This window comes from Vanacampus margaritifer, chromosome 9, assembly GCF_051991255.1.
Source record: "Vanacampus margaritifer isolate UIUO_Vmar chromosome 9, RoL_Vmar_1.0, whole genome shotgun sequence".
Taxonomy (NCBI): Eukaryota; Metazoa; Chordata; class Actinopteri; order Syngnathiformes; family Syngnathidae; genus Vanacampus; species Vanacampus margaritifer.
In genome coordinates, this window is record NC_135440.1 from 17,162,203 (window position 1) to 17,174,444 (window position 12,242).

The 12,242-nt window shown below is 41.8% G+C and overlaps 1 long non-coding RNA gene across 1 annotated transcript; it reads right to left on the reverse strand.

Annotated features, from left to right (window-relative positions):
• Positions 1-6,552: 6,552 nt before the first annotated feature.
• On the reverse strand, positions 6,553-8,682 carry LOC144058141 (uncharacterized). The gene is made up of 2 exons (XR_013295391.1): positions 7,052-8,682; positions 6,553-6,939 (listed from the first exon to the last, which is right to left on the reverse strand). It is a non-coding gene; the product is annotated as an uncharacterized LOC144058141 (long non-coding RNA).
• Positions 8,683-12,242: the final 3,560 nt, after the last annotated feature.

Below are 12,242 nucleotides of genomic sequence, written 5' to 3' on the forward strand. Positions count from 1 at the left end.
GCTACTACTTGTAGCTAACGCGCTTGGGGAACTAGCTAACTAGCTAAATACACATAGCAACCAACAAAAGCCGAAAGTACGGAAGGCACAAGAATGTTTGTGTTTTGGGAACGAGCCATACGTGAGTGTCTCCATGGAGTCCGGACACTGGCAAATGTTTTTAATCTAATCGACTCCATTAATCAAACTTTTCAACGTGTACCGCAGCTGGGGATGACATTTATCAATAACAAAATAACATTCGGTGTAAACACGGCTGGGTACGCTGAAAAGTCGCCACACCACATGGAGCCGACTTGCGTGACGTGACATCAACGGATATAATCTTTGCTTTACAGGCGGGCAAATTCTGTTCTCGCAATCGACAGTCAGACTACACAGACATGCTCTCGTGTCAAAGCCGAAACTTAAGCACAGATCGTCACACATCAAGGCGTCACAGCAAAGTGGACTCATTTTGCCTGTGATGGAAATGTCGGAGCTTCTGTTGGAAAAATCGTTGTCCTGTGTGCCAACCGCTTCACATCTGAATGGTTTAGCGACCAAAAAGATAAAAGGTTCAATAATACACCTGAGTAAAGGGTTGTGTGGTAGATCAGTGGTTCATTTGTAGACAAACCCGGGCTATTAGGAGAAGATGACGTTTTGTTATTCTCGACTTTGACCAAAACCTTTCACAGGCATTGTACTTGGATTTGATTTAATTTAATTAGTGGAACAATGGCATAATATGCCTCTTTTAAAGTTCGTGTAAGGGCATTTCCTTTATGCGGCTAGAAAATATGTACTCTGAAAATGAGGCTAATGTCAGCCATGGAATCCAAAGTCTTTTTCTTCCTTTTTCATATTCTTATAATGTCAACAGTTGACTGTCTGTGGGTGTTGTGTACATTGATGTGCTCAGCGTGCTGCCTCCCCGCTGTTGCTGTCTGAACTCAAACAACGCAATCAACATCCTAATGACAATAGAGGAAGCGTTGTGCATATTTCTACAGTAATGCGCACGGAAAAATGCATTCATGACTGGAGTTTTCTACAAAACATCGCTCACTACGTTTGGCTGCGGAATGATGAAAAAGAAAAGAATGTACACTTTAGTTCAGTGGTTCTTAACCTGGGTTCGATCGAACCCCGGGGGTTTGGTGAGTCAGTCTCAGGCGTTTGGCGGAGGTTAAGATACACACTGCTTGACCATCATTAATAACAATAATGCATCAGGTTTATATAGCGCTCAAAGATGCTTTACAGAGAAATGGATACATTATTCATGCACTCACACATTTACACTGTGGTGGCAGGATGACGGAAGCGTGGCTGCCAGTGTGCGCCTACGGCCCCTCCGACCACCACCAAACATTCCATACACCAGTGAGTAGAACTGGAGGTAATGTGTGTGAAGCGCCTTGCCCAAGGACACAACGACTCGGGGAGAGCGGGGATCGAACAGCCGACCTTCTGGTTACTGAACGACCGTCTCGACACCCTGAGCCACGGCCGCCTCATTGGCTGCAGGTGATCACGCTACATTGCTTGGCCTATTTGTGCTGCAAGGAAATTTGGTGTGCTCAGTAGTCGACCTTTGCCTGCTGTGATGGTACGTCGTGTGATTTTCTTTATTATCGTAATCTTTTCTTACTATCGAGGGGAAAAAAAGAAAGTGGTCGGACGAATATGTGCAATATGAATTCACTTGCATAACGGAGCGTATATTTTTTTCACATTCTATGTGGGTTAAGAACCTCTGCTTTAGTTGTTGATAATGCTCTTTTGTAACCATAGATCATGTGACCGATACACACTGATTAGGTATCTTTGAATAAACATGAATATGAGTTGTGGGTGGCTGTGAGTATTTGCGCCGGTGATCCACAAGAGGATACCTTTAGGTATATTTTAAACACTCTAATTCCCTTAAGTACCGCCTCTCTTCATTGCTCTCTGCCTGCTCCTGCTGCACTCATTATCGCTGGAAATGATGCAGTACAGTATATGCAGAAAAAGGAGCGAGTCGGGGTATGGGGGTCTGGCTCGGTGGGTGGGAGACACAGAGAGAAAAAGAGCGAAGGCAAAAAAAAATAAAAAATCATGGTGGTATCTGTTTTCCCCAGTTGCTGCCGCTGGCTGTCTTCCCTTCTTGTCTCTGCTTATAAGCTGCAGAAATATTGCAGTTGGGCTGCATATTGCTTTGCTCGGCACTGTGCTTAAGAGTCACATTCACTATTAGGATCCAGAAGCTGGGGCGAGTGTGAGTGATGATACATGTGTGTCCCTGATCCTCTCCAAAGAGCCCCCACGGGATCTGTGTCGAAAGTCGGCATGCGCGGTTGCAGACGACCACTTGACATCTTCGGGATTTACCTCATGCATTCCAATGCATATGTGTCAGGATTGTAGCAAGAGATACCATTTTTGCACCACCTTACAGTCAATCCATTTTTTTTTTTTAAGGGTGCAGGGATCTTAGTTGACTTTGCCTGGAAGACAGACTATACCCTGGACTGGTCGCTTGTCAATCACAGAGCCCATTTGAGTCAAATGGGTCACAATCATTCAAACTGTAACACTTTTCACACTGCACTTAGCAGTGTGCCCTCAACAGACCCATTCATTGTGCATGTGGCAGGGAGGGCACCACCGGGTGATGCATTGCTCAGTAGCCAAGACAGTCCGAATTTAGTTGTGTGCCATGATGCCGGGCAATACATACTGAGCTCTACTGGGTGTATTTGCAGCTTAATTGAGGGCAAGAAGAAGAAATAGAGAATATCCCTATTAAGTTGCAGTAATAGTCGTTCCCAAAGAGCAGAAAAATATAATGTATGTCTTTGGCTATTGTGTGCTCAGTTTAGCTTTATTGTCATTGTACCACAAGGTGCAATGAAACTGAACACATTTAAAACCCATCCAAGTGATGTAAAAAACTGGGAAGCCTGACGGGTGGCCAAAAACAGTGCCCCAATTCTCAGATGAAAAAAGGAAAACGATTTGCAAGTGGGAGGACAAAAAATAGCCCCATGCAATGCTCCTAGGGAAAAAGCACACTATAGGTTCGAGGGGGAAAAAACTCAGCAAAGGTGGAAATGAAGTGGGGGGGGGGGGGGTCGTTATATAGGTGCCCGCCACCTCCCAGTTTGCCTGCACTGCCGACAAAAAGACGTTGATGATAGGATTGTGAATAGCGTTGTGTGATCATGAGTATGTGTGCATAAATCTGTCCTCAGTCTCAGTTTGCATGTCCAAACACATCATCTCATTGCCGTGGAGACAACCTCACTTGCTCAGGAACAGGTACACTGAGCGCAGGAGAATGAGGGGGATAAGGGGTCCGGCAGCATCAACATCCAGGAGAGAAGAGTCGAAAATAATAGGTGATTTCAAAATGAGCCGACAATAATTTCAGTCATCCTTGAGTCTTTCACTGGAGCTCTTAATGGGCATCAATTAGCCAAATTGGTGATCACACTACGCATCTAATTTGTATATCTGTATTAAAGAGGTTTCACCTTTAATCCAAAAGGGTTCTTTCGTTACACTTACCCGTGCAACCCAGCTCTTTTATTTCCACCGTCTACTATAGAGCACAAGCTTGGAGTTATGCGCTCCCCAAATGGATGAATGCAAACAAAAATATTAAAGTGTTAAAACATTGCATCGACTGTAGGGCTAAATGAGGGCCGCAATTTCAACATTTGAACGGATTAATTCAATTTCCTATGGGTATCATTTTAATGATGAACACAACATATTGGATCAGCGATATTATAGATGCTAAGATAACATCAGCTGCGAGTGGAGCCACTTGTGTGTGCACATACAGAATGTGGGCAGTGAAATGAGGATTTACCGCTCTCATATGTGCTTTCGTCCATGTGTGAACATTGAGATTAATTGCTGAGTGCGTGTGTGTGCATTTGAGAGGGAACACGCTGTATGTTCACTCTGCCAACATGCTTATGTTCCTGTGCGCACACTCGCTTTGGTTGCAATAATAAAAACGTCACAAACAGTTGCAAGCGTCCGCATAGTGTACGGCCGCAGCCATGCGTGTATTGGTTTCACACTACAGATTGAAAAAAGTGAAATATTCTGTAATCTAAATGCAAATGGAAGTTAAATTTACCAATGGGTTCTATGTAATTGTCAGTGCCACAATTGATCAGAGGTCTGTTTGTGTAAGGCGAGAAAGAATATGAGCGAGGGAGAAAAACAGAAAATATATGATCTTACAAGAGAGAGAAGTAGATTTATGTTCCGTTTTGGCTGTGTGAGCTGGTGGTGAACCTACAGGCTGAGAAAGGAAAAAAGAATATAGGGGGAGGTACAGTATCAAGTGTCAACTTGTGAAAAAGAGTCAAAGATAAAAGAGAGTATCATATGGATCCACGGACCACATGGTGTTCCAGTGTGGGATCGACCTCTTGATGCTGGAGTAGCATCGTGGGGCGGTACGTGCAGGCCGTCCCTCCACATTGAGTTATTGAGCCCCCCCCCTGCCGACGGCCCCTGTAGTGTTGCTTTTTCATGCCAAGTTTTACATTGCGGTGGTAACGAGTAAAGGATGAGAGAAAGGCTTGTTTACATTGGCCGTGAAGGGAAAAACACAACCGCAATTTACTCATCACAACAACCAATAACAGCAAATAACAACAAAAACAGCATATATTCTTCTCCTCTCACCTTCTTCCTCTATTAAGACACCTTGTTGAGTGTTCCTTTTAGAATAATTGTCACAAAAAAGCAACATGCATGCTAATGAGTTAATCTTAGTGTCTTAGTGTTTTAGTGTGACTTCATGCGCATACCTGAAGTGCGGAACAGTAAGAAGCCATTTTAATGCCCTTTGACAGCAATTCATTTCATCCTCCATCTACACGCCTCCTCCATGATTCATACGCTACCTGAAATGTAATCAGCATATATTCTGCTGCAGAAGGAAGTAATGGAGCTTCACGGTGACGCCAATACGCATGCAAGTTAAGATCTCTTTTTCGTATTTTGGCCACTTTATCAGCTTTATCACCTGCTTACTATGAAAGCACCGATGATTGGAGTTTACCTTCTGTAAAATGAAATTGAAAATAAAAGGCAAAGCATTGTAGTTACATCAAGGCAAATGCTGAAAACATAATTATGAAAATTGCATTTAAAATTATTTTCTGGAATCGGATCGTTTTAAGTCATGTGTGTATGGAGTTTCTTTGTGATACTCTGGTTTTCTCCCATATTAAAAATGGTAATCTATTACACTAAAAATTGTCCATATGTGTGAATATGAGTGTGAATATTATACTATAACATGTCTGTCAAGTGGAAAATAACAAAGCAGACATATAATGGTCACTTAAAAATGCTTAGCTTTTTTTTTTCTTCCCCTACCACCTTTAAGTTATATAAGAATGCAATTTTTGGTGTGTTAAAATTAGCATTGACATGGCAGCGTTTTTTTTTTTTTGTCCATTTAAATGTTTAAATTACATTTTTAAAGTTGTTTAATTGTAGTATAGTGTCATTGAGGCCCTAAAAAGGCACCTATTAATAACATTATTATTATTATTATTATTATTATTATGGGTGCTAAATACAACTTTTTCCCAATCGACACCATTACGAGTATTCACCCTTTGAGGACTCACCGATATCGAGTACCGATACTTTTGGTACTTTTGACATATAAAATGTAATTAAACAGAAAGACAAACGAATTGTGAACAAATGGTAAAAACTTTTCTTTCTGACGCGAACAATGATTCGTTGATGTGCCGCAGTATTGCGCCAACTACTGCCAAGGAGGACTTAGTCGAGCTCAGATTTATTTATTTATTTATTGAGGAACATTTTGGAGTATCTTCTACCTTAAAATACGGCTGCCAAGGAGGACTTAGTCGAGCTCAGATTTATTCATTTATTTATTGAGGACAATTTTTGAGTATCTTCTACCTTAAAATACGGCTGCTATAGGCCCAATACCAATACCTGGTATTGATACGTTCCCATCCCTAACTATTCATTATTATTAGTGTTTTTGCACTGTAATATAGTACAATTGTAATTGCAGAATAGAATCGAATAGAATAGAACAGAACAGAACAGAACTTTATTGTCACTGTCACAGGAATAATAAAATCACTTTTGTGTTGATCTTTAGTCTCACACTTTCTTGTCTTTATATTGCACATTAGCAGGGCACCTCTTATACATGTACATTATTTTTTCTTATTGTGTGCTATTGAACGTGTGTGCATGTGCGAGTGTGTGTATCTAATACATGCATGTGTTCTACCTTCATCTCTCACATGCCTGTTTGCCTTTGTAAAGCCTCATTAAAAATGCGATGCCTGAGATCAAATGGTACGCCCGCGACTGGGTGGCAGAAATCACATGAATTTGTTTTCTTGTTTGTGACCACAGACAGGTGATTTGATATGGCGGCTTTGACTATTTAGTGAAATACCGGCGGAGCCGAGTAAATAATAGATGAGTCGTGATGCCTTTGGTCCGTCCCATTGGACACACTTTGTTCAGCTAATTTGAGTCAAACAAGAGACAACGCTCCAGAGTACGATCAACTTTATTATTGTACTTCAAAGCGGCGATGCCTGAGATTAAATGTAGTTTTAGAGAGAGCGCAGAGCCCCCCCGACACACCACCACCACTCTCCGCTATGCACAACAAGCATGGAGCGGGCAGGCAGATGAAAGCATGGGGAGCTATCATAGCGGTCATAGCTAATTTTAGGGAAGCCCTTATCTGGCCTAGCTTGTGCCCCTTAGCGCTTAGCAAAGATTCACATTAAGTGATGCCTTACAGGGTCATGGACGCAGTTAAAGTTATGCTAAGCAAATCAAAGATCAATGAAGCTCACATATGTCACATGGGAGGGAAAATGGCCTTGAGGCGGAGTTCACAGTCCAAGGTGTGATGACCAACCTACAGAGCCTCTAAGGTGACCAGGAAGAAGAAGAAAAACTTTGCGTTAACTCCCAATCAAATGATGATCATCATGGCAGGATTCGTTAATGCTAAGGACTGCACGGGTAGTAAAGAACTTACACTGTGGCGTTGTGACAGCAGAACACCAAACAGCCACGGGGACAGGCAAACAGACATCAGGAAGTGGTAACTGGTTCGGTGGTTATCAGGAGAATGATGAGCCAGGATGGTCAAAGGCAGGCCCGTTCAACAATGTGAGATCAATCCAAGGACGAGTGCTGCAGAGCATGAAGAACTAGAAGGAGAGGTTAAAATACAGTTGTGGCTTGATTGCTAATATGGAGCACCTGTGTCTCTTAATGAGGTGGGTGTAGCTGACTGGCAGACTGGATAAGTGGAGCAAAAACAAAAACTTGTTTGGATTCTTACAACTCTTTTGCTAGTAGTTTGCCAAAGTAAGTCTGTTAAAGACCGTCCAGTTGGTCTAAAACATCAGAACAGAAGTTCTGACCTAGTGCCAGAAGAAGAAGGTTACGGTTAGGGTTTCATATTTCTTCTCTACTGGATTTTTTTATACTGGTGTTGGGTATTGTCTTCGAGAAGCAAAATCCGTCTCAGCAGCTCTCGGAACGAGTCACCAAACCGTTGTTGCAGTGTCAGAAATATTTTCACATGTTCGTAAATCTTTTCTGCATCCCCTTCCTATAGGGTCAGACAAATTACAGAATGAATTACACCCCAGAATCTCCGACCTTCAATCTAGTCTTTGTAGCTCCAGGAACCAGAGATCTCACCCTTGTGATGTGTGTTATCATTCTACTCACCCGTGGTCCAGAGATTTTTAGCATATATTGTACCTTTGTTTCCCGTGTCCCAGATTTCTACCTCTATATTAGGACACTTCAATGGGTCCAGACAGATTGCCGGTTATCCATTGGTCAAGTATTAGTTCTGGCCTCCTCTAAATTTCTGAATATTTAAAGTCCTCCATCTTAGATACAAAACTCTGCATGACCAGGCATCATCGTACTTGAAAGAACTTGGGGTGGATTATCAACTGAGTAGGACGTAGTAACTTGTGGTTCTAAACTTTCTTTCAAAGTAGAATAGGAGGTCAAACCTTTTGCTATCCGGCTCCTCTCCCGTGGGACCAATTTCCTAAATCAGTCCAGAGGGTTCTATTCAAGAGGAAACTTAAAACCTTCCTTTATGACGAAACTTACAATGAGGGATTACTTAGGCTTGTCCTGGCTCATCTCTTAGTTCGGCTGCCGTCGGCTTCGACTGCTTGAGATCTCCATTGATGCGCCCAGCTTCCCTTCTTCTCTCAATCCTTCTCATCTCATCATCATCCATGTAGTATGTTACTAACCTGATTCTCTATGTTTTTATATATCTCCCCTATGGCTGGCACTCTGTGACTTCATATTTACCTATGTGTTTGTTATCATCTGAAGACGGTGGTGTTAGGAATGGTCCAGGATCCCCCTTGTTGCTGTCGTCATGGGACTATTAAGTCTGCCAGATATCTGCTGAGCAAGAAGTCATTTGAGACCGTTTGCTCAGCAGATAGCTCCCTGTGTGTGCACGAGGCCTTGGGAAGAATGTCTAACATATTTGATAGTCTTTGCCTCCCACCTAAACTCAGATGGCCGATGAAAAGGCAGCCTCCGCTGTTGGTGTGGCCATTGTTGACCGGCTTTACCGGCTGATCTAGTTTTCTTTTGCTACCTACCCTCTGTCTCACTCCTCTGTCTCCATCTCAAACCAACCGGCCAAGGACGATGGTCATCCCACAGAGCCTAGTTTCTTCCTTCGAGGGAGTTTTTCCTTACCTCTGTGCTCGCTATTGTGGGATATACATAGGGCCAGATCCACTAAAAGGTTTGCATAGCTTTTGCGCGGCGCTAACTGGCATAAATGTGAGCAATCAGATCGATAAACAATAACTTCAAAGCTTTTATTTCTACAGAATATTCCGGGCAAAAGTGAGTTCCCATACAATAGCGGCAGCCTCTCACTAGTGCGAAGTTACAACGGACTCACATCATTCTTATACTATCTTGAAGGGTGGTACCATAAAACCCCCAAGCCACCAGCCCCCAGCCCACCTGGAGTTTACCAGACATGAGATAAAACTTTTACAGACATCAGTCAATACACATTGACTTCGACCACAGACAAATGGTCTATTGTTGTGGAAATAGAAGAGGCCCTCCAGACAAACCGACACCCGGCAAAAGATAAGATTTACAAAAAAATCATACTAACACATTGACTTCAACCACAGACAAATGGTCTATTGAGGAAATAAGTAAATTAAAACAGTTATGACTAAATCTGGGCAGAAGACCCTCTTCACCAGCCAAGAACCCCAGAACTATGAGCGTACTGTGCTAACCACAAAATCCCCAACACTTTCATCAAAAACATCAAACACATTTTCTGCTTCAATGAGAACATCTTTTTGCATCATCACAATCATCATATTGGAATCTGAGGCCTTGTTCTTGGTATGCCATGCAGATAAACAGCAGCTGCTCAGTTCCTTCCATCCGTGCTTCCATTTTAATGCGCACACAAACATGACTTTCATGTCAAGAGTCATATTGGCAGTTAATTAAGCACAGGCCAGACTCCAATGGTGCCTGTCTTCTTAGTGGCGGCAGACGGAAGACCGGCGCGATGACCAGCTCCAGCCTCCACTTGAATTGAATCAGTCTCAACTGCTTCCTAACAGCTGCTTTCTGGACAGTCTGCTCTACTTTTGCTTTCCTTTAACGTTTACTTCTGGTCTTCTGTTTGGATAAGCAAGCGGTTTCGTCTTTCGGCCCGTGTGATTAATGTGCAAGTCTGTGTTCGTGCGTGTTTTAATGTGCATGGCCGGGACTATCAAACAGGACTTTAATTCAATCTGGTCGCCATGGTGACCTTAAATGATTTAGGGCTGACCTCAGCTCTCGAGCTCAATGCTATACACTCAGATGCGGTGGGAGTGCAGTTGGTGCGTGTGTGCAGTATATAAATGCGTGTCAAGGAGCAAGCGCGCTCATACGCCAATACAAGCCTGTTATGCATAGATATAGACGATAAGTGTGACAGTGGACACGGCGCCACCTTGACTTTGCCTTTCACACATGCGCACACACCTATTCCCACCTTTCTGCATCCTTTTTGGTTCAACCAAAGTAACCTTCACTCCCATAAACAGCCCTCCAGCCTCCTTCTCTCATTTTCTCATTCACACACATGCAAACGCACACATACACATACTAGTTATTGGATTCATAACTAGGAAACTCCTATCCCTCTTCTCCGTGCGCAGGATGAGAGGTGATGAAATGAAATTCTCCCACAGAAAAGCTTTGCACTTACCTGGGATTTAGGAAAGCTCTTGTAGGTCTCTCTCTCACACACACACACACACACACACACACAGACCCTGCAGCCAGAAGCCGCTGTACACTGACAGAGAGAGGAGGATTCAGAATAAGTGAAGTGAGTGTGAGGGAGTCGGCGAGGGATTAAAAAAAAAAAAGTCTCCGTTAGGAATGGTGTCACAGGGCCAGGAAAAGGAAGGCGAGACGGGGGCGGGGAGTTTGAGAAGAATTTGATCTATCTGTTTGCTAAGAAGTAAGAGGAGTACTTCCCTTGATAAAGTTGACACACCTGCGCTTTCACTTCAACAAATATAGTGAAGAAGAGAAATGTGGGCGAAAAATACCTACTGCGTGTGATTGTGACAAGAGAACATCATCAAGATGATGATCAACATTTGATGATTTGGGTGGGAGTGTAAGTGTTTTGTAAGTCAACCAAGGAGGGTGTGGTAGCACCAAAACTACCAAATTCTCGGCATAGACTGTCAATAAGGTGGGGCTTTAGGACCCAGATGCGGGAAGGCAGAGCAAGGAGGCCGAGGTGCAGTCCAAAAGAGGTTTTAATTTCAAATAAAAAAAAAGCTAACTTCAAAGTACAAAACAAATGGAACTAACAAAACCTGAAGCAAAACATGAAAAAACAACTAAGGCGAGACTAACAACATGACATGGATCCGGATAAGGCAAAGAGGTCAGCGTGACGAAAGACTTACGAACGTGGCAACAGCAAAAATGAACAGACACAAACAGGGGGGAGACAACCGACTAAATACACCAACACTAATGACATGACAAGACACACCTGGCTGAGGGCACTGATTGGATGACACATGAGGGTAATGGGGAAAGGTGGACACAATCAGGGTTGACACAGACACCACACGAGGAAGGGCAAGTGACCAGAAACGAGAGGAGTCAGACTTTTCACACTTAAAACAGGAAATGACAAGACAAGGGGAAAACATGACAGGGAGTAAACAAGACTGAAAGTAAACATGACATAGACAAAGAAAAAAATAATTATTGGTGCAGTTACAGGCAAAGTAGATGTGGAACCAGGATAATTGAAAATTTTCAGACAATTATGAATCTTTCTCACAGTTTATTTTCACGAATGAAAACTGTGAATTTATTTGAGAATTCCGGATGTCATCAGGAATAACAATGCCGAATAATGAAAAGAAAAAACTTCTAGACACAACTTTCTTTGATTCATCCAGTTTTGTTTTGATAAAAAGCTTGTCTGAAGAAATCCAAAATGGCGTGTTCTACCAAATCTTTCCTGCTTGCTTTATAGGGCTGGAGAATGCCTGGCTAATGTTACTACTTAAGGAATATGCAATTTTTTTTTTTTACTTTAGCTAAAACCTAAACAATTTTGGCACGGGACAAGGGAAGAAATGACATTCTGTAACATCGAACATAACTAAATCAAATCTAAACACAGCCAACAGAAATAGATAATGACAAAACAATTAGGCTGCAAATCCTCAATTTAAGCATTACTTTTGTGTAGTTTTTAGTTTTTTTATTTTTTTTGTTTTTTTGTTTTTTTGTTTTTTGTTTTTTGTTTTTTGTTTTTTTGTCTTGTTTATGAGCCTCAAAGTGGGCATGACATGTCACCATACATACAAGTACATTAACAAAACATGCATGTTGCAAATAAACAAACAAATAAATTAATTAATAAATGTATTAATAAATTAATAAATTAATTAATAAATTAATTAATAAATAAATACACATTATTTAATTATTTAATTATTATTATTTTTTATTAATTAATAAAACATCTTATATCTGCCTTGGTTTTAATCAGTCTTAATAATAAATAAATAAAAAAATTAAAGAAAAGAAAAAAGTTAATTATTGCCTGTTGAGCAGTACCCTCACCTCTCTAAATGTCAGATGGAATAAATTGCAGCTCGTGC